The sequence below is a fragment of the Mustela putorius genome, unplaced genomic scaffold (genome assembly GCF_011764305.1).
Source record: "Mustela putorius furo isolate JIRA1106 unplaced genomic scaffold, ASM1176430v1.1 tig00003845_pilon_pilon_pilon, whole genome shotgun sequence".
NCBI classification, from domain to species: domain Eukaryota; kingdom Metazoa; phylum Chordata; class Mammalia; order Carnivora; family Mustelidae; genus Mustela; species Mustela putorius.
The window spans coordinates 67,466,213-67,487,431 of NW_025421998.1; the positions used below are offsets into that span (position 1 = coordinate 67,466,213).

The following is a 21,219-nucleotide window of genomic DNA, read 5'->3' on the forward strand; positions in this document are numbered from 1 at the left end:
TATTCACTTTCCGTGATATCCCCAATAATTAAAAATACAAAACTCTCTATGATTATTTTAATAAACAGGATTCAAGGTCAATCATTTCAGAACATGCACAAAGAACCTGCTTTTTATAAATGACTTTTTTTTCATGGAAACTTTGTTTTCCATTGCATGCAAGGAGACGAATAATTCCGACTTTGGTACATCAAGATTTGAGGGGCCATTGTGGCAGACATAAATTTCCATTTGCCCTGAAATATAATGTATAGTTCTTTCTCAGTTCTGTCCCTAAATGTTATCTTGTAAAAAAAAAAAACATAACAAACAATCTAGCAGGAGATGCAGTTTTCATTTCAAAACATTGGAAAAATAAAAAGCTTATCATTTCCCTAAGTGCAAAAGACCTATTGGTCCTGGAATTGTATCATACCATGAGCTACATATGAAAAATTTGAATGTGCATTTGTTGTGGAAGCCAAAAATCACACCTAAGAGCTACTGAGGTGGCATTATTTATTGTTAGATTATTTTTAGTTCTGCTAGCTGAGATCAAACACTTCCGTATTATTTGCATTTGCATCTCCCATTTTTGTAATAATTAGCAATTCTCCTTCACAGTCAGCTATACAGCCAATTTAATGACATTGACATTAATTTCTGGCAAAGGTTAGGCTATTATTTAGAGTGAAACATTACTGTAGACTACACTTAGCAAAAGGAAAGCTTTTAAAAATCAAAATTTGAACTACAAATATCTGAGGGTTTTATTCTTATCTTGACTGAATTTCTGATGTCATTTAAAAGTTTACAGATAAACTTTGTTAAAGCAATATAGAACCATTTTATAGATATATTCATCTAATAAACCAGTATTTCAGGGCAAGAAGATTAAACACTAGCAGAGACAAACCTTTTGGTACTGAGATTTTTTTCTAAGCTATCCTGGTAAACAAAGGTAGTAGGCAAAGTTAAATCTCCATTAGGATGCTCTTTATACCAGGCAGGCTGTCTGATTTGAAACAAAAGGGAATCCTAGGGGAATAAGATAAGTCTACACCTAATCAGAATGGAGCCTGAATATCTCAAAAGTAAAAATAAGTGACTCAAAAAATCCATGAAAAAATTTGTAGAGCTTTGACAACTATAAACTCCCTTCTTCTGCACACATACTTTCTGATAAGTTTTCAAGTGTGGATGTATTTCTGACTCTGTGGGTCCAGAGTCAAACGGAATCAAACTCACATAGAATTAGTGAAAATATTCATTTGACCCAGTCATCTGCTTTCAGGAGCACAGAGATGAGTGAACACAATAACTGGCAGGTCTCTATTTTTCTTGACTGTGCCAGCCGGCGATTGAACTTCCATTAAGTAATTGTCATACTTCCCATTTATGTGTTCCATAGGCTACATATTACTTACGGAAATAGATCATTTGGAGAACTACTAAGCTTTGTGAGGTATAAACTCTTCGATATGAAAATTGGGTCCTTTGGAGGGAACACAATAACTATGTGCATATATAGGTTTTATTTCAGTCTATTCCAGTCATTCTCGATCAGGGTGATTTTGCTTCCCTATGGACATTTGGCAAAGTCTCGACCCATTTTTGGTTTCTACAACTGGGGGAGAGCTGCTGACATCTAGTGATTGGAGAAGCACCTCCCTGCTTTAGAATACCTTTTCACTGTTCTGTGGGTTTGGCTTGCTCATTTATACCTTTGAACTTTTACTTAAATCTTTTTCATTAATTAGGAAGTGCTTTCCTTTTTTTCCCCTCCATTTTTGTTTTAAAAGCTAAAGCTCACCTGTGATTCCAGGGCTGTAGCAGTCCCCTCTTCTCCTTTAGGGCCCCTTTGACTCTTCTGGCTATCCTTGATTTGCAGTTCTGTTTAAAACTTCATGTCGGGGGTGCCTGGGTGGCTTAGTGGGTTAAGCCTCTGCCTTCAGCTCAGGTCATCATCTGGGGGTTCCACGATCAAGCCCCGCATCCGGCTTTTTACTGGTGGGGAGCCTGCTTCCCCCTCTCTCTCTGTCTACCTCTCTGCCTACTTGTTATCTCTCTGTCTCTCTCTCAGTCAAATATATAAATAAAATCTTAAAAAACAAACAGAAAACAAAAACAAAAACAAAACAAACCCACTTCATGTCAAAGTAAAGACTGCACCAGACAAAGTTAGGAAAGTAAGGAAGACTTTATTCAAGATTATTGAAATAAGAGAGAGAAAGTAAACTCAAGGAGGGAAGAAGACTTTATTCAAGATTATCGAAATAAAAGAGAGAGTAAACTCAATTCCAGTGAAATGAAAGGAGAAAGACTTTTTATGTGCTGCATGGGCTAGTAGAAAAATACTAGAGGCAGTGGAAATGGGAGACAGGAATGGGAGGGTGGGGTGTTGAGTTGCTCCTGAGTTTGCAAATGCTTTTTATCTGTGATTAGGTTATCTATGTTTGGCAGTCAACACCCACTGAAGCTATTATTCTTCCACAGAGACTACAAGAGAGATGTGCTCTCTCTCCTTCAGTGTTTACATTTTATTTTATCTTTTTTATTTTTAAAAGATTTTAGTTATTTATTTTAAGAGAGAGACACCGCAAGCAGGGGAGTAGCAGAGGCAGAGGGAGAGAATCTCAAGCAGACTCCACACTGAGCTTAGAGCCTGATGGGGGCTTGATCTCAAGACCCTGATATCATGGCCTGAGCTGAAATCAAGTGACAAAATGTACACTTAACTGACTGAGCCACCCAGGCACCCCCAGTGTTGACATTCTAAAGAGATGTTTCCCAGCTTCCTGACAAAGACATTTCATGGATTGTAAAACTGCCCAGAAAAGCTGGGAGAGGATTTATGTGTACTTCAGAAAGCAGAGAAAGACTTCACATTGCAGGTTTGACAAAGTAATGCCCTAAGAAAAGGGAAGTCAGGGGCCTATAGTCAGGGAGAAACCTGTCAAAATTTCAGACAAGCAGAGGGGAATATTAACACGATCCTGGCCAGTCGTTACTTACTTTGTTCACTACTTCTTTGTAAGAGTTACCTCTTTCTTCCAGTTATGGGAAATTTCCTTTAAAAATCTTTCATTCTTTTTAAGGTAAGCGGAGTTGATGGTTGTCTGTGTATGTATGTGTGTGTATGCTCAATATGTAGGGTACAACAAGGGATAAATCCTTGTAAAGTAATAGCAGTTATGTCTATCTTGTTACTAATAATTTTAGTGAAATAGGCATCAATTCTCAGGTCAGATATTTAGCTATATAAAACCTGAGTTTTTATTCAAAACTTTATGATGAAAAGAAAATAATTGAGTATGCACTTACAGACTATAATCTACAGCATAAGGATTACATACATGCTATACTATATAAGTTAGCAATCATAATTACAAGCATTAAATTGTAGTCTAGTTTATAGATGAAATCGTGGGCTTTGGAATCAAACATATATGGGGATCAGGTCCCAAAGTAATCACTTACTAATTCATGAACAGAGCTTCAATTTGTCAACTGCAAAATGAGTCTGTTAAACCTATTTCACAGATTACCTTCAAGATGAAATAAAATTACACGAGCTCTTTTAATGCTATTTGCATAATCTCCAGACCAGTGGTCTGGTCTACTCTCCTAATATCAAAAGTAATTTAAGTAGGGGTGCCTGGGCAGCTCAGTCATGAAGCATCTGCCTTCGGCTCAGGTGATGATCTCAGGGTCCTGGGATTGAGACCCACATCGGGTTCCCCGCTCAGCTTGAAGTCTGCTTCTCCCTCTCCCACTCCCCCTGCTTGTGTACCCTCTCTCCCTGAGTCTTTCTCTGTCAAATAAATACATAAAATCTTAAAAAAAATAATTTAAGTAATGATGAATTTCAAATCTCATATCCAAAATTGCCTCCTGAGCTCAGGGTCCACAAACCAGCTGTCTGTTGAGTTCTCATTCAGCTTTCTCCTAGAACACTACACAGCTACTCAAGACAAAACTATAGAAAGCCATCTTTTCTTTTTCTGTGCTGTGGGGAACTATGACTAGTCAATTGATTTATTTTCAGCTTTACCTCTTAGTCATTTCTTGAACTTGTTTACTTTCCTCCAATTCAACTTTTGTCTCCTACTCCATGCTACTGTTTGCTCTTAATGATGAAAATTTCTTCATTTTTTTTCTGGCTCTCTCCTGGCCTTTCTTTCTTTCTTTTTTTAAGATTTTGTTTATTTATCAGAGAGAGAGAGGGAGGGAGCAAGCACAGGCAGACAGAATGGCAGGCAGAGGCAGAGGGAGAAGCAGGCTCCCTGCTAAGCAAGGAGCCCGATGTGGGACTCGATCCCAGGACACTGGGATCATGACCTGAGCCGAAGGCAGCTGCTTAACCAACTGAGCCACCCAGGTGCCCCTCTCCTGGCCTTTCTATTGCCTGGTTTCAATAGCCTTTCTATAGCCTGGTTCCTCCCAGATCATTCTAAAGCACAGTTCTGATTCTTTTAGCTGCCTGCTAATTCCCAGAGTTTGAAATGTAGTAGGCATTCCAAAGTTGGTACCTTACGTTGCTGTGACTACTAGTATTATCACAAAAGATAAAATAGTGTGGGTCTCTGATATAATTTTCCAAATCTCCATTTCCTGAGATTACTGAAAAATCCTTATCCACATGAAGTGGTGGAACCATCCTTTTTTCTACTTTATTCTGCATTTCTTATTTAGCTTTCTCTAAATTCTGATACCTTTCTGTGTATACCACTCTGTTCTTTCTTCCTTACTAGCTTGGTCTGGGTATTGTACAGAGTAGTTTGAATCATTAGACCTGGCCCTCTTCTGGTTTTTGTTGGTTTGTTTGTGGGGTTTTTGTGTTAGTTTGTTTTGGTTTTGGTTTTGACTTAAAAGCATTTGTGAGGTTCAGGGGGAACTTTTTCAAGTAGAGCATGGTCAAGATATCTGGCAGTAAGCTAAGTAGAATATTCAAATTAAAATCATCTAAGTATGTTCTTATTGTAATCATTTCACAAACAAAGAAATCTAACCAGGCCAGCTGAGTTAGAAATACCTATTCTCAATGATATTAATATACTTTAATTTACTGAATGTGCTGGACTATGTAAACTTTTTTGGACAGAGATTGTGCTTTGAAAATATTCTGTGTTTTCTATAGCTTCTAAAATCATGTGGAACATAATACTACTTAATTGATGATTGATTGTTATTCAAGGACTTGAAGTAATTAAAGCATATCCAGAGAGGACTTAATTCATATTTTAAAGGAGGTGGCTTAAGTACTTGTGAGTACTCTAATTTGTTTGCTATACACTCTGATCAGGATCTTTTGGATAGGAACTTTCTCTTTATCCATTATACTACCTTGCTTTCATGTACAAACTCTATTCTAGCACATATTATTCTGTCTTGCCATTATTTGTTCACATATCTTCTTTACTCTTTGAATGTAGAGAAAGTGTCTTATTCATATTTTTCCCTTTTCCTTGGTCTTCCAAGGAACTCAAATGTTTGTTGAATTAATGAGCTAATTAGTGTAGGATTTGCATTTTTAAGGCAGAATCACTGCAGAGGGAAATAAATATATTTTGTTGGAAACTTTTAAGATGATGGAAACTTTATCCTTCAAAAAAAAAAGAAGAAAGGGGAGTTGCAGATTAATATTGGTCTGTTAAACCCAAAGTCCTGATGCCTGATGTGCTTTGCTATACTACTACTACTACTAATATAATAATTATTATTATTTTGTTAATAATAATTAATAATAAAATAATAATGTTTTTGAGAGGAGATATGTTTCTGGAAGCAGCAATCAATACCTCTCTCAGGCTTCATATGACACAAACAGATTTAATACAACCTAGGTGGATCAAAGTCTCTTGAATATAATTTCTATAGCTGCTTGACTCTATGATTGGGAAGTAATTGGGGGGTTGCAGAGCGTGAGACATGAATTATTAATAACTGAGTGAAGGGTCATGCAAGAGGAGAAATGAACCCAGAAGGCAGATGGATCTTTGCTATGGGAAAGCTCATGTGCCAGAAAATAGACACAAGGGGGTAAGGGTAGGGTTTGGGCTAAGTGACCTAGTACTTAAGTACTCTCTGTTCACTCCCCCAAGAGTTCAGCTTTTCCCAGTATAGCCTAGAGAGACAGACTCGTTGAAGCTAAATGGAATTGTGTCTTCAAATTACAACTTAGCCCTTATGAAAAAACACAGAGATGGATAGCAGGAAGAAAGGACATGCTAGGCTTTGGTCATATGGAAAAATAAGAAACAGGTTTGAATAGAAGGTGAGATATGTGCAATGCCAAGTAGAAATCACATTAACTCAAATTATACATTCTAAATACCTGTTATTGAGCCCTGTGTGTGGTAAAGGCTCTCATATGCATTTCCTCATTTCTATATCACTTTAACTAGGAGAATCCTAATTATTAAATTTGGGCAGAGGAGTAACAACATTTCAGGACTAATGTTTTTGTATTTTCAACTGGTTCTGGAAAAACTATTTTACACGAATAGTTCTTCTTGGATTAAGGAGAGTCTACTTCTGCTGCCCAGACGCAGTCTTCCTGTTCAATCCTAGTGAGTGAGAGGTGGTGCACATTCAAAATCAGAGCTGTTCCAGAAAAGAACAGAGAGCAATATTGGTAAAACAAGTGGCATGTTAGTCTTTTGCATTCCATTCCTTAACGTGCATTTGTGAAACTATTACCCTAGGGCTATTGCAGTAAAAGACAAGTACTGAAATAATTACATTGTAAGATCTCCCTCAAATCTAACAATATAAAATCATAGCAATAATAGCCACATTTCTAGAAGGGAAAAGTGTATCACAAAATCTGTCTCTTTGTCAATACCAGTTTGGACCAGAGGGGCTAGGATGAACCTACCAGATAGTTTATAGGGGAGATGAATGGTTCTCAGCAGAGGCAGAGTAGTTTAATGTCGGCACCAGTGGTTTCAGGGTCCATGTGCAAAGGGCAAAAGAAGACAGTTCATTGGTTGAGCAAGAAGAATGGCACACACCTGAAAAGAGAATCAGAAATTCACGTTACTGTGAATTCTTTGGTATAAGACTTGCCATGCCTTGATTCCAGTTTATCTGAAGCCCCAATTTTCTCCTCTTGGGTTCCCTCAGATTCTGTCTTAAAACAAACAAACAAACAAACAAACAAACAAAAACAAAACCAATACCTTACCCTTTTTGAATGGCATTTCTTTTTCCTTCAAACCAAAGGACCCTGGCTAAAACAAGCTTATTTACTAAAAAAAAAAAAAAAAAAAAAAAAAAAAAGTCAGTCTTATTCCAGAATATTAACACATCAGTTTATCAAGTATCTAATGTTAAAAAAGCTTTGGTAGCAACTGGGAAATTGTTAAGTCTTCACTTTCATGTCTGAAAACACATATCTGGGTCCAGTTGCACTGATCTATGTAGTTCTTCGCTATGAAGTCTTCTATTACTAAACTTCTGAGTTTTTGATTGTCAAATCCTTGTTATAAGGCAAATTTTGTTTAATCTGTAACTGATCAACATTTTTATTTTGACTTTGGGGATGTAGTACTTGTTTTTTATTTTCTCTGAACTTCAAGTTCAGAAGGTTGGTTGAATTTTGTACTATTTTCATCAGTGTAGTCCACCTAGAATTTGTGATTGTTTTGAGGATATTTGGCTCAGTTTAGATAGTCAAGCTCTCTACTAATTTTCTTAATATGCTCTTATTTAATATCTGACATATCACAAGCCATGAATCTGAATTTCTTTCTCTCAACATTTAGGTAGGTCATTTTCTCTTGACACCTTGTTTTCAGGCCAAATATGTAGTTTTCATGTTTGAATATGAAGCTAATATGTAACTCTGGACAATCTGTGAAGGATTTGGTGTACCTGAATTAAAATTTAGATTTTCTTGCATAAGCCATTTACCTTTTTGGCTAAGTTGGCATGAGTTATATCTTTGTATTAAGGAAAGTAAGGAAAGTTTCTCTTGATATTTGAGATAGGAAGCAGTGAACTTGTGAAGGAGTTTTTCTGAGCCATTAAAAATGTCAGTGTAAGAGGATGTCAAAACTGAAATTTTAGCTTAGGCACCAAGAAACAGTAATTGCCACTGAAGGCATTAGGTCAGTATTACAAAGAGAAAGAAAAAAGATTTGGATTCAAGATTCTCAGGAACCCCTCAGGCAAGGGCATAAAAATGTATTAAATTTGGAGAAGGCAAAAGATTTTTTAAGACGTGTGTGTGTGTGTGTGTGTGAGAGAGAGAGAGAGAGAGAGAGAAAGAACTATCATCATGCTTTGGATGAAGATTGAAATATTGATTAATATCTTATACTGGGGACACTTCTAATAATAAATAAATTGAGGCCATGTTTTATAACTTGAGATAGATCTTGAACAATTTATTACTCTAGATTTAGCCCAAAAGTCATAGAGCACACATTTTCATCCAGTGGAAAGAAAAATAAGCCACCCCACTGAATAAAATTTAAAAATAAAATTATGTTTTGTTTACATCCATAGGGTATACATTTTCAACAAAATGACTACACCGATGTTTATTTAGATAAAATATGCTGTTGGAGAGTTATCTCTTGTGTTTCACGCATCAGGTGATCAGGGAAGGTCGTTAAAAATAAAACAAAATCTAGAAAGGACTGTAGCAGATGATAGTCTTCCTGGAAAACGCACTTTATTTTAGAATGTTTAATTTTGTGATTGATAGAATAATAAGAGTTGTATTCCTTAAATATCAGTAATTCTTAAATGACTTACCCTTTTTTGAAAGCATAAGGTTGTTGAATGGAATAGGGTATTTAAATGCAATACATTGGACCCTCGAACCAACAGAGTTCAGACTGTGGTTGAGGTTTTTGAAGACAGCACAAGAAGTAAGAGAATAGCAGTACCTTAAAATTTAGCTCCATTAGTATCTAAGGATAGGACTTTTGAGTTAATCCTGACAGCAGTATAATCTTGTAAAAGGACATTTGGTTGGCAGGGAGGGGAAACAAAACTTTAGTGGAGAGCTGAATAAGAGTTGGCTGGGATTTTTAAAAGAAACCACAGCAATTAGAAGAGAGTGGCCTTTTTACATGCTCCAAAGTAGGAAATATAACTCTATTTCTATGAGGAACCAAAGAAAATAGAACTCCAGTATTTCTAATACCTGAAAAAAGAGAATGAGGAACAAAGGCCAGGAAATACCAGTAAGCACTGGGAATTGAGGAGGAGAAGTCAGTGAGGGTAGATGGGTTAGTCACTATAGTTAAGCCCAGTTAGTCAACAGAATAAGAGACAGAAGGAGAGAGCAGCTGCGACCACTAGAAAAGAATGTCCTAGTGCTAAGAAACAATTATCAAGACACTGTTTTCATTTCACTGAATATGCTCCTCTCTTAAAAAGCCATTTTAACAGCCCATGGTTGATTTTATATGGGCTGGAATTGATATAACTGAATTGATGGAAGGTATAGGCAATAATAAAAATAGTGTGCATTTATCAAGTTTGCCATCATTAAAACATCTTCATGCAGTATAATGCCATAATCGACGAAAGGGATATGAGAAGCTGTGGGTAAATAGAGAACCGCCTTAGTAATAAAATGTTAAGTGAGCTATTGACATCTGCCTACCATTTATTTGAGAAATAGAGTCACATAAATTCAGGACAATTAACGTTTTATGTTTCACTTTTGGGTTTCATATCCTGACGACATGGCACTGGACTCCTAGAGTCCCCCCCCCACCTCCCCGCCCCTCCTTTCTGTTGATGACTACTTGTCACTCATTTCACTTCGTGTCAGTAGGTCTATCACAGTGCAGGGGGAGGATGACAGACTGTAAAACCTGAACCAGTTTATATTTGTAGTTGCTTCTAGTACTGTTAAGAGCTTACATGGAAAGAAAGATTGAAAATACTACCTAAAACTTACATGAGGGTATTCTCTCTGGCTTTTAATCATCCATGCAGTTTTTGGCTGTCATTACCACATATAATTGAGAGGGGGCCATTTCTGACAAGGCAATTATACATAAAAATTTTTGCCCTTTCTAAGCAGTGGAAACAAAATGTGTTAGCTAAGACATGACCAGTGTTAGTTTGTAGAATTATCCCCTTTCTACAACACTAATGAATATTTAAATGTAAAGAAACCCAGCTATTTCTGAAAAGCAAGACAGAGTTTATTCCATTCCTTCCATAGGCATACAGTAATTTTGAACATTATGCAACTGAATTTGTGAAGTCATTTCTTATTAATCTGTAATCATAGAATTGATATATTTTATTATATTTTGTTATAAAAAGGTCTATAAGACAGTCTTACAACCTAAAAATATAGAAGTTTCCCTTTACAATACCACTGTCTTCAATCTTGTTTCTTAGAAATAACCAACAACTGTTAACAATTTAATATGTAACTTGCCAGATATTTTCTATGAACATGTAAACATGTAATCATTCTACCTATGGGTAACCTATTTATTGAAGAGTCATAATTCAATGGATAAAACATAATGTGGTTTTAGTTTTCTTCTATCTTCATAAAGGATGTATCCTCTCTGTCAAGTACCTCTTCCCTTAAATTTCTGACTACTTTTACTTATTAAAGTTTAAGTCAATATTCAGTACATATTAAGATTCTAATATCGAATTCAACAGCTTTCCTTTCTCCAGCATTCCTCACTTGTATTTTCTTTTCCTTTTCTCATGGGTGGAGAGGGAGAGGTCATAGGACTTGAAATTGGAAAGAAAAGAAAGGGACTGTTCTTTCACTAGAAGCCCCAACTCTCTGGGTCTTAACCATCTGGGAATGGAATGGGGAAGAGGAAAGGTGGGGATGAGGGGTTTCCTGTGAATGGGAGCTCACCACCAACAGTAGGAGAAGTCCCCAGGCTCATGTAGGTTTGTCCTGTTTCCTTCAGGTTTTTTCCTCACTGTTGGCCTCTACTGGTTTGTGGCTTATGAGTTCACAATGCATATGATTTCCTGAGAAGGATTTTAACCTCACTTGCAGTCCTAGATGTCATATAGAAATACCTGAGGGAGAACGCCCTTTGTCCTTTTTGTCCGATTGACTCTCTATCCTCTGTACAGGGCCTGAGCTTGAATAGCTCTTACCCTACCCTAGGCTTCATGCTTCTTTATGAAACCCTGTTTCTTCTCCAGGAAGTACAGGACTGATTATGGGAGCCTGCTGTCCTCCTCTTAGGCATACCGTCCCAAAGATCTTTTTCAGCCTGTTGGTGGCTACTCTCAAAAACCTCTGCCTTCAGAAACCTCACACAAAATGTAGTCTCCAGTCTCAAAATTCAGTTACTCCCAAACTCCAGAAACAGAGGTCCAATTTTTGCAGAGATCCCATCACAACGTTTTGCTGTTTGGGCCAGAAAAGAGAGGCCCGTGTCAGCATCTGAGCAAGCATAGAGTGGGAGGAAAGACGGTGCTCATCTTGGTAGAAAACCACTCTCAGTATCCACCAGCCAATTTCCCAGAGCTGTCCCTTCATTTTGCTTTGAGCTAAGTGGGACTCCAACACCATCCCCTGCTGAGAGGGGAGAAAGTACCCTCTCACCCCTAATACATCACATCACTAAAACCATCTTTCCCATATAGCCCTGGTCCTCTTCTTATAGAGTAGATTCAGGAGAAGATTTTGAGTGGAGATAATATTTTCAGAGTTACTTTTCTGTTTCTCTTTTCTGTTTTCTCTTTCTCTTCTCTGTTTCAACCCAAGAGAGGGATCTGGGCCTAGCCTTCACTGGGGGGACAGCAGGAAATGAGCCATCTAGTACAATGCTCCACAGATGTAAACACATCAACACACACACACACACACACACACGCACGCACAACTATCACTGTGCTACCCACCTTGTTGTACAGATTGATACTGTGTAACATTTTATCAGTATTTCCTTCACTGTAAATAAAGCGCCATCACATTCTATTAGTAGAATGAACATATGCCACTTCCTGGCCAGGATATTGATTTATTTACTTATTTGTTTGGTTTTTTAAAAAAGATTTTATCTATTTCTTTGAGAGAGATGGAGACATGAGCAGAGTAGGGGAGAGAGAGAGAGAGAAGCAGACTTCCTGCTGAGCAGAGAGCCCAGTGAGACCCTGAGATCATGACCTGAGCCAAAGGCAAATGCTTGACCCCATCAGCTAGCCAGGTGCCCCTGGCCAGGGTATTTAATTGCTAGGTCTGTTCCCTCTGCCTCAGTGAGGCATGAGTTAGAAATAAACCTTTGTGTTAAAAGCCACTAAGGTTTGGGGATGTTTATTACTACACCATGGCCTTTCCTATCCAGACACAATAAAGGCTGAAGTTGTTTATTAGGTCATTAGATTTTGTGTGTGCCATTTATTTTGTTTCCAAATTTTTACCATTTCACTGTTTGAGTGACTGTCATTCTACATTTATCTTTGTATATATGAACTGCTGGGCCAAATATTTAAGCTGTATGGATAGTGTTAAATTTGTCTCGAAAAGACATGATTTGTGCATTCATCAACAATATTTCAGGATACTTACCTTGAATATTATGAGTCTTTTTATGAGGTGAAGAACTTTCTCATTTTAATTTATATTTTCTGGATTATTTGTGAGATTTAGTGTTCATTGGGCATATTTTGTTTGGTAAATTTTTCATTCAGATCATTTGCTGTTTTTCTATTATATTATTTTTCTTTTTCTATTGAAAATATTACAGAAATTATTTGAAAGTAAGGTCCTTGACCTTTTGTCTTTAAATATAAATATTTAATATTTTAAATCTACTCATTTAAATTCATTCATTCATTCATTCATTTAGTTTTAGAGAGGGGAAGGGGAGAAGAAGGGCAGAGAGAGAGGGAGAGAGAGACCAAGCAGACTCCATGCTCATCGCGGAGTCTGATAAGGGGCTTAATCTCAGGACCATGAGATCATGTCCTCAGCTGAAATCAAGAGTTGGATGCTTAATCAACTGAGCCACCCAGGTGCTCCTGTCTTTAAATATTTTTTTCAACATTTTCTGCAATGTAGGTCACTGGGAACTTTTCCAGAATATTTTATTATATAAAACTTGACAATTTTCATATGCTGATGTCCGTCATTCTTTTTCTTGTATGTGTTATGTCATGTTTCAGAAGGCACCTTGTGAAAGTTTTTTATATTTTTCTTCTTTGTCAGAAGTTCAACCCTGACTACACATTAGAATTATTAGGAGAGTTTTTTAAAACACTGATATTCTGGTCCCACTCCCAGATATCCTGATTTAATTGGTCTAAGAGGATCTAGGCATCTACATTTTAAAAGTGCCACTTGACACCCCCTTCCCCAGGGAGTTACTGAATTGGAGTGAGTGTTTGCTGGGTGACAAATCCTCTCCTTTGTGAAATGCAAATAGAATAGGCCCTTTTCAAAGGAGTGATAGACTGGTAGCCTGGATCTGAGAGGCACTTAGAGGTGTTCTGTGCAAAAACCAGCTAGCTGATGGAGCCTAGAGTAGGATAAGAGCTGTTCCAGCCCAGGCCCTGTATGGAGGATACAGATGTCAGGAATCAGGGACAAAAAGGACAAAGGCTGTTCTCCCTCAGGTGTTTCTATATAACATCTAGGACTGCAACTGGACCTAAGTAATACAATTGTTCAAATTAAAAATTAAATTTTGATTTCTACAATTATGAATGAAATGGGAGATTAATCGTCTTTATTAGCATTAACTATTTTTTTTTAAGATTTTATTTATTTATCAGAGAGAGAGAGGAGGGGAGAGAGCGAGCACAGGCAGACAGAATGGCAGGCAGAGGCAGAGGGAGAAGCAGGCTCCCTGCTGAGCAAGGAGCCCGATGTGGGACTCGATCCCAGGACGCTGGGATCATGACCTGAGCCGAAGGCAGCTGCTTAACCAACTGAGCCACCCAGGAGTCCCAACATTAACTATTTTTAATGAATTACTTTATCATCTCTTTTGTCTACTTGGATACCTTTCTCAATGATTTGAAAGAGTGACATTAAAAATTATTTAAATTATTAACTTTCCTGCTTAGTAAATATAAGATATACCTCTTAAAGATGTCTCTTAGAAAATGATTATTTGGTCAAATATATTACTTTCATGCATCTTTCTCTTGCTTTTATTCTTTAGTTTTTTTAAAATTCTGATTCCTTTATAATATGTGTTCTTTTTAACTTATCTCTATAGCTGCCAGATTTAGAAAATACCATAAGTGACTCTTAATCTCACAAAACAAACTGAGGGTTGTTGGGGGGAGGGGGGTTGGGAGAAGGGGGGTGGGGTTATGGACATTGGGGAGGGTATGTGCTTTGGTGAGTGCTGTGAAGTGTGTAAACCTGGTGATTCACAGACGTGTACCCCTGGGGATAAAAAGCAGGAAGCCTGCTTCTCTCTCTCTCTCTCTCTCTCTCTCTCTGCCTGCCTCTCTGCCTACTTGTGATCTCTGTCTGTCAAATAAATAAATAAAATCTTTAAAATAAATAAATAAATTAATTAAAAATTAAAAAAAAATTGACACTGTTAAATCCTCAGATAAAAAGCTGATAATTATTTTTTTGCATAGGATATATTATATTGAAAACTTCTGTTGATTATCAGAAATTCTAATTAAATTGTGCATACTGTATTTTATTAGGCAAACCTATTTCTATTTTAATTTGAAATTATTCACTTGGTTTTTGAGAATGTGGTTGTAATGATGTCTTCCAAAAATATTTGACCAAATATGCCACCAATTACAGCTTTTAAAAATAACTCTACTGATTTACATTCCAACTTTGTTAAAAAAAAAAAAAACTACCATGTCTTTAGTGGATGTATTTTTGTTTCTGCATTTCGTTATTGTTTTAAAAACAAATTCTTATATGTTTTAAAATATCTCAAAAAATTGTAGAACTGAAATAGCTTTAGTTATATGCATTAACTTGAAGAAATAACATCAATATTGAATTGCATATGAAAAGGTGTCAGGTTTTTTTTTCCTTTATTCAGTTCTCCTTTATAATTCTTATTAAAATCTATTCTTTTTTCTGCAAATCAGTTATCATTTTAAGTTTATCCCATTGTGTTTCAATGCTCTGATTTTTTTATGACTATTTTCAGTGTAATAGTATTTTAAGTATGTAAGAAAACTATTTCTGTGGAGTTGAAAAATTTAAAGTGCTCATGAATAAAACTCTATGGAATTAGTGTTATTTATAACAGTTTGAATTTTATAGCTTTAGAATTTTCTTTTTAGGCCTTTCTTTTCTCATGGAAAAATTATGCTTTAATTTTTGTTTGTTTGTTTTAGAATTGCACACAGTATTTTCTTATAATATTGTCTATTCTACTTCAAATTTATATATGTACTCATGTTATCTCCTTTTTCATTGACTTTTGAATATTATTTGTCTGATTTATTAGTTAACAAAGATATAGCCCTTGCAGTTACTTACTCATTTTATTGTTTCCTGCTTTTATAATTCATATGTTTCTGTATTTAACTTGATTGCTCATCTTCATTTGTTTCCCAAAAGCTTTGTTTTAGAGTTTCTGATTTTCAGAGTCTACAGAAATTTTCTTTAAGGTCACCATATGATAATTTATTGTAAATGCTTAATGACACTATAAAAAGATTTATGCTTTCATTGGAAGGTGAAAATTTGAAATATAATTATTATATCATCTTTAACATTTAATTATTTAACTTAATTTATCTATGTCTTTGATTTTTCTGCTTAACTATTAAATACTGAGGAAATAGTATTAAAATTTTTAATATTTTCTCTGAGTTAAATGACTCATTTACATATGTTAATTACATATAACTATCCTTTATCATAACTTTTGTCTCTCAAGTAATAAAAGCTTCATTTAGTAGATTTATTTCAGATTATATTTTGATTTCTATTTATATTTTGATTTCTGCTTTTTTTTTTTTTTTTTTTTTTAGAAAAGCCTTTGGCTAGTGTAGATTTTGTTCCATTTTTACTTAATTCTTTTGGTCTTTGTGGAAATGGTGTTTGTCTAAATTTTGGTGTTGTTTGTTTTAATGATGTATTCAAATAATTTAGAATAATTGCCAAACTCGTGATAATTATTGGTTTATTTTCTATTTCTGGTCTTTTTGCCAGTTTTTTTAGCCTAGAATTGTGGTGCTTGTGTATATATCCTTAAAAACTATAAAACTATAAAAATCCAGATCCAGGGGCTCCTGGCTGGCTCAGTTGGTAGAGCATGCAACTATTGATCCTCATGGTCCTAAGTTCAAGCCTCATGTTGGGCATAGAGCTTTACTTAAAAAATTAAAATTTCTGGTCCATAGACCTTCATTTTCCATTCCTCAACTTATAATGTGATTTCAATTTAAGTTTTAAAATGCTCCATTTTAGTCTTCAGAACCCCCAACCTCACAGTTTTTAATAACAATTCGTTTGTAAAACAATTAAACACATGTCTAGTTGTGTATAAATACTTAAATTGGTAATGCCAACTTCTCAGAGTTGTATAGACTAGTGCAGAAAATTTACCTTTAGAAATGTAATCTTTACATTTTTCTAAAATTGTTGACCAAATCACTGGAAATTATGCTTATTTGGAAAAAATAATGGGATTCATTACTATTTATCCAGAAAATGATCTCACTGAGCTATTGAGAAGAATTTGGAGCAGATAAATATTTTTTTGAGTTAATATACAAAATATAATCAATTCTGTTAGAAATCAATACTCTGGATGTTTAGACACATACTTTAATAGATGAGTTATTTTGCCATTCATTTAATATTGAATCCTTAGACTAAAATTATTTTCATAGTTGATTATAAGGTTACATACAGAGTTATTCTGAAGAAGTCTATTAAATATGACTTTTCTAAGCATTTGATTAAAAAAGAGCAGTTGGAGTTAAAGAAATATGAACTGTGGGGCATTTTTCAATCAGTGCAATGTCTAGAAATAGACTATTCCCTTGAGGACTGTGAGACCTTAGTGTCCTTTACTATTTTAAACAAATGACCATTATCTACATCTGATATTTTTAATATGTAAAATGAAGACAATATAGATACTAATAGTATTTCAGTTAGTTGTGAGGTCAGAATGAAATTACACATTACAAAAACTAACATTTTTCTTGGACTTAATAAACATTATGACCAGCTTTAAAGTCCACGTCAATTCTGAATGCCTCAGGAAAGAAGGAGGAAATCACAGATATTCCTACTCACACACACTCTCAAATATCCTCAATGAACTGGCACAAAGAGCTCATGGAAAGATGGTGGTTCCCACCACCAGACCCTTGTGATTCTGCCACGAGTTTAACATTCTCCTAATAATGGCCTCCTTATGACTCAGACTTCTGATCTTCAGAATTCTTCCCTTTACCCTTCAGGGTTGGGCGTAAATAAAAACTTTTCCACTTAGTTTAGAGAAAACAGGAAGAAATTAATCAAAAAATTTCAAAAAGTCTTTACTGAGGAAAGAATGCAAAGAAAAAGTGTTATGAAACAAAACCATAAATCTATAATGTTTTCTAAATTCTAATGAGTAAAGGGTTAACGTTGTTTATAAATTTGAGTTCCATTCATTGCCCATATGCAGTCTGTCTCATGGTCTTTGCAAGAAAATTTTATTTTTGTAGGTGTGAATAATTATTGCTGTTCATCTCATTTTCACCCCACATATTCTCCTGGAGTGGGCTAATATATGAGTTAATTATAGACTGCTGACTACAGTGGACCCTTGAACAACAGGAGGGTTAGGGTTACTGACCCCCCGGCATAGTAAAAAATATGCATATAACTTTTGATTCCTCAAAAACTGAACACTGCTAATAGTCTACTGTTGACTGGAAGCCTTCCCAATTACACATATTTTGGTTTTTATGCATTACATATCATATTTTTTATAATAAAGAGAAAAGAAAATGTTAACATCAGAAAAGAAAAAAGCTACATTTACAATACTGTATCACAAAAAATTCATGTATAAGTGGATCACATGGTTCAAACCCGTGTGTTCAAGGGCCAACTGTATTTTCAACATGTCATAGGCCATACTATATTATTATGTCCAGAGGCTTTTATTAACTACTTTAGAAATTCCACAGCAGAAATTTTTCCAAGTTAGTGTATAAATTAATGCATAAATGATGTTTTAATGATGTGTGAAAATACTACTAGTGAATTATGTTTATCTAAAACAATATTTTGTGTTTATCTAGAACAATTTTATGTTTATCTAGAACAATATTTGTGCTCTGAATGTTCAAGTTTACTACTATATTATCTTACCCTTTCTACTAATTACAATTTGTATCCTTTCTAAGTCTGTATCAAAATCTAAAGGTATTATTTTACACCTGGGCCTTAATAACAAGTAATTCATGATTTACATTGAGAATGTTTTAATATAACAACACATCCTCTTCCACCATCAAATTTCAACAAAATAACGGAAACATGAGTATTTGAGAAAAGTGTCCCAGTAATAAAAATGAAAACAATTTTTCTTTTTCATATGCCATCCCAGGTAAAATTTCCTGTCAGGAAGAAAAAATGATAATTTCAAAGCAGAGCCAGAGATACAAAACTAATAATTCCAACAGACAGTGAAGATAATGAATCAGAAGTAAATAAATATATTTTCTGAGTCGCACCTTAAGGAATGGTTAGTAGAATGAATATCATATAATTTATTGTGCATTATAATGTGGGAGAACTTTTAAAAGTATTTTTTAAATGAAATGATGGCAGTGATTTGAAGTAGATAAAGAAAAGTACTTTATAATGAAAGCAAAATGTTTTCTTTATCATATTTGCATAAAATTTAAATATTCTGAAAACATTATGAAATTAATATGCAATTACTTTGAAAATCTTCCACACCTGAGCTTTTATGGATTTACAGACTATCTTTTTTATTTTCATCATTTCTGTTCTCTATTTAAGCCTCTTTGAAGAACTAAGTTTTTTTTATAGTTTTAAGAAACTTTTCTCCTAAATTCCTCTATAGTACAGTAAGAAATGAATAAAAGCTTCAAAAGACCCTCTTTTAGTACTTGTTGTTTATTGTAGCTCCACTGACTCAGCCCTCATCCTTTTTCCTTAGGATAAGAGCATAAAATCTTTATTCTGAACCAATTTTATTTTTCATGTGTAAAGTTTGAGGCAAAGCAGATCTTCCAGCTTCTGTTATAATTAGTCTAGGAAAGTAATACAAAGCAGCAGCCTGTTGGTTGTTATCATGCTCAAATCATTCCTGTGGGGTATTTTGAGAAGGCACATCTGTTACAGAGAAGAAAATGAGAAAAAAGAAAAAGTTCTTATATAAATCTTTATTGGGGAGGTAGACAAAGGGTGTTTCCCCCTTTATGGCAGAAAGATTGCTTCAAATATGGATGAAAAAGCAGTTAAAGATTAGATTAATGGAGAAACTTTGTATTCTTTATTCAAAGGGTAGTTTTTAAAATGGGTGAAATTATCTTTCCAAAATGTATTAAAATAGCAATAAGATGTCTTAATTTTAGTTTGACAATCAGTGTGAATTTATATATATGATGTGTTAATTTTTGACATTCTTTTTACAATATTAACAATCCTGATTAACTCTAATAGAAAAATCTTGTGTAAATTGAATAAATTATATGCCCTTCTAAAAATATTTGCTCTTCATTTAGTGAATTCATTTATTCTTATTATTTGAAAACACCAACATGACCTAAAATACGTCCCACACAATCACATTTTCTTTAAAAAAAAATCCTCCTTTTATTCAATTATTACTTAAAGATTATAAGAACACCAAGCAAAACAAATGATTAAGTTTTATTCTCTACCTATTCAGGTCACTGGTAAAATAGTGGGTATATTCTCTAACACTTTGTTAAAATTGTTTCAGAAATGCAGTGAAATGGATAGTTCTTCTGCTCAAGTAAGATGTGATTTACTCTCCTGTTATTACAACAGACCATCCAACAACTTCCAAAGAAACTGAATGTTAGGTAAATTATTTAAGAAATATATATCCATGAAGAAGTTGATTCCATTCTGATATTTATTCCTATGTTGAAATCCAGTCTCTTGTTGTTGTCAGTGTGTGTGTGTTGGGAGGTGTCTTACTCTCAGGTAACTTTTTTTACCTTCTGTTTACCTCCCAGTGTTCTTAAGCTTAGCAATGAAATATCGTAATACATTTTTTTTTTTACATTTTATTTATTATATCTGAAGATAAATGTAGTCTTTTAATCTCAATATTTGTATTTGTTGTAAGTGGGTTTTTTTTGGTGCCTCTTTTTCTTTTATTTTTTGAAGAATTTTTCATTTTAATATAGGTTTAAACTGCTGAAAAGTGACAAAAATAGTAAAGAGAGTTCTCATGTACCACACAGTCTTCCCTATTATTAATATTGTATGTTAGTATGGTGCATCTGTCACAATTAATGAACAAATACTGATACATTATTATTAAAGTTCATGTTATATTCAGATTTCCCTCATTTTACTTAATGACCCTTTTCTGTTGCAAGATTCCATCTAGAACACAATATAAGGTTTAGTTGTCATGTTTCCTTTTGGTTCTAAAAGTTCTTCCTCTGTTTTGAATAATCTTGACAGTTTTGAGTAGTAATGGTTAAGTAGTTTTACAGTGTCCTTCAATTGGGACTTTTCTGATGTTTTTCTCATGACTAGACCTGGGGTTATTTTTCTTTTTTTCTTTTTAAGGAAGACCACTGTGGGGGCGCTTGAGAGGCTCAGTTGGCTGTGTCGGACTTCTGCTCAGGTCACAATCTCAGGGTGATGGGATCGAGCCCCACATTGGGCTCCATGATCAGTGAGGAGTCTGCTTGTCCCTCTGCCTCTCTCACTGCTCCTCCACTGCCCCTCCCCAAACCCCTGCTCATGTTCTCCTGCTCGTATTCTCCCCCTTTCAAATACATATAAAAAAAAAATCTTTTTTTTTTTTTAAAGGAAGACCACTGTGGTGAAGTGTCTTTTTTGTTGCATCATATCAAAGGTATATACTATCAACATGACTGACTTATCACTGTTTGTGTTCATTGTGATCACCTGACTGAGGTAGTGTTTGTCACTGTAATTTCTTTTTCCTTTTACATGCCATACTATTTGAAAGAAAGTCAGTATGAGTAGACTACAAAGAGTAGGGAGTAACACTCCATCTCTGTGAGGAAAGAATATCCACATAAATTATTTGAAATTGTTTTGCACAAGTAGTTTGTCTATTCTCCTGATATATT

General features: G+C 34.9%; 1 long non-coding RNA gene across 1 annotated transcript; it reads right to left on the reverse strand.

Moving 5' to 3' along the window:
- Positions 1-6,336: 6,336 nt before the first annotated feature.
- Positions 6,337-17,267, reverse strand: LOC101686981. The gene is made up of 3 exons (XR_198667.2): positions 17,189-17,267; positions 6,860-6,995; positions 6,337-6,585 (listed from the first exon to the last, which is right to left on the reverse strand). It is a non-coding gene; the product is annotated as an uncharacterized LOC101686981 (long non-coding RNA).
- Between the last annotated feature and the right edge of the window lie 3,952 nt (positions 17,268-21,219).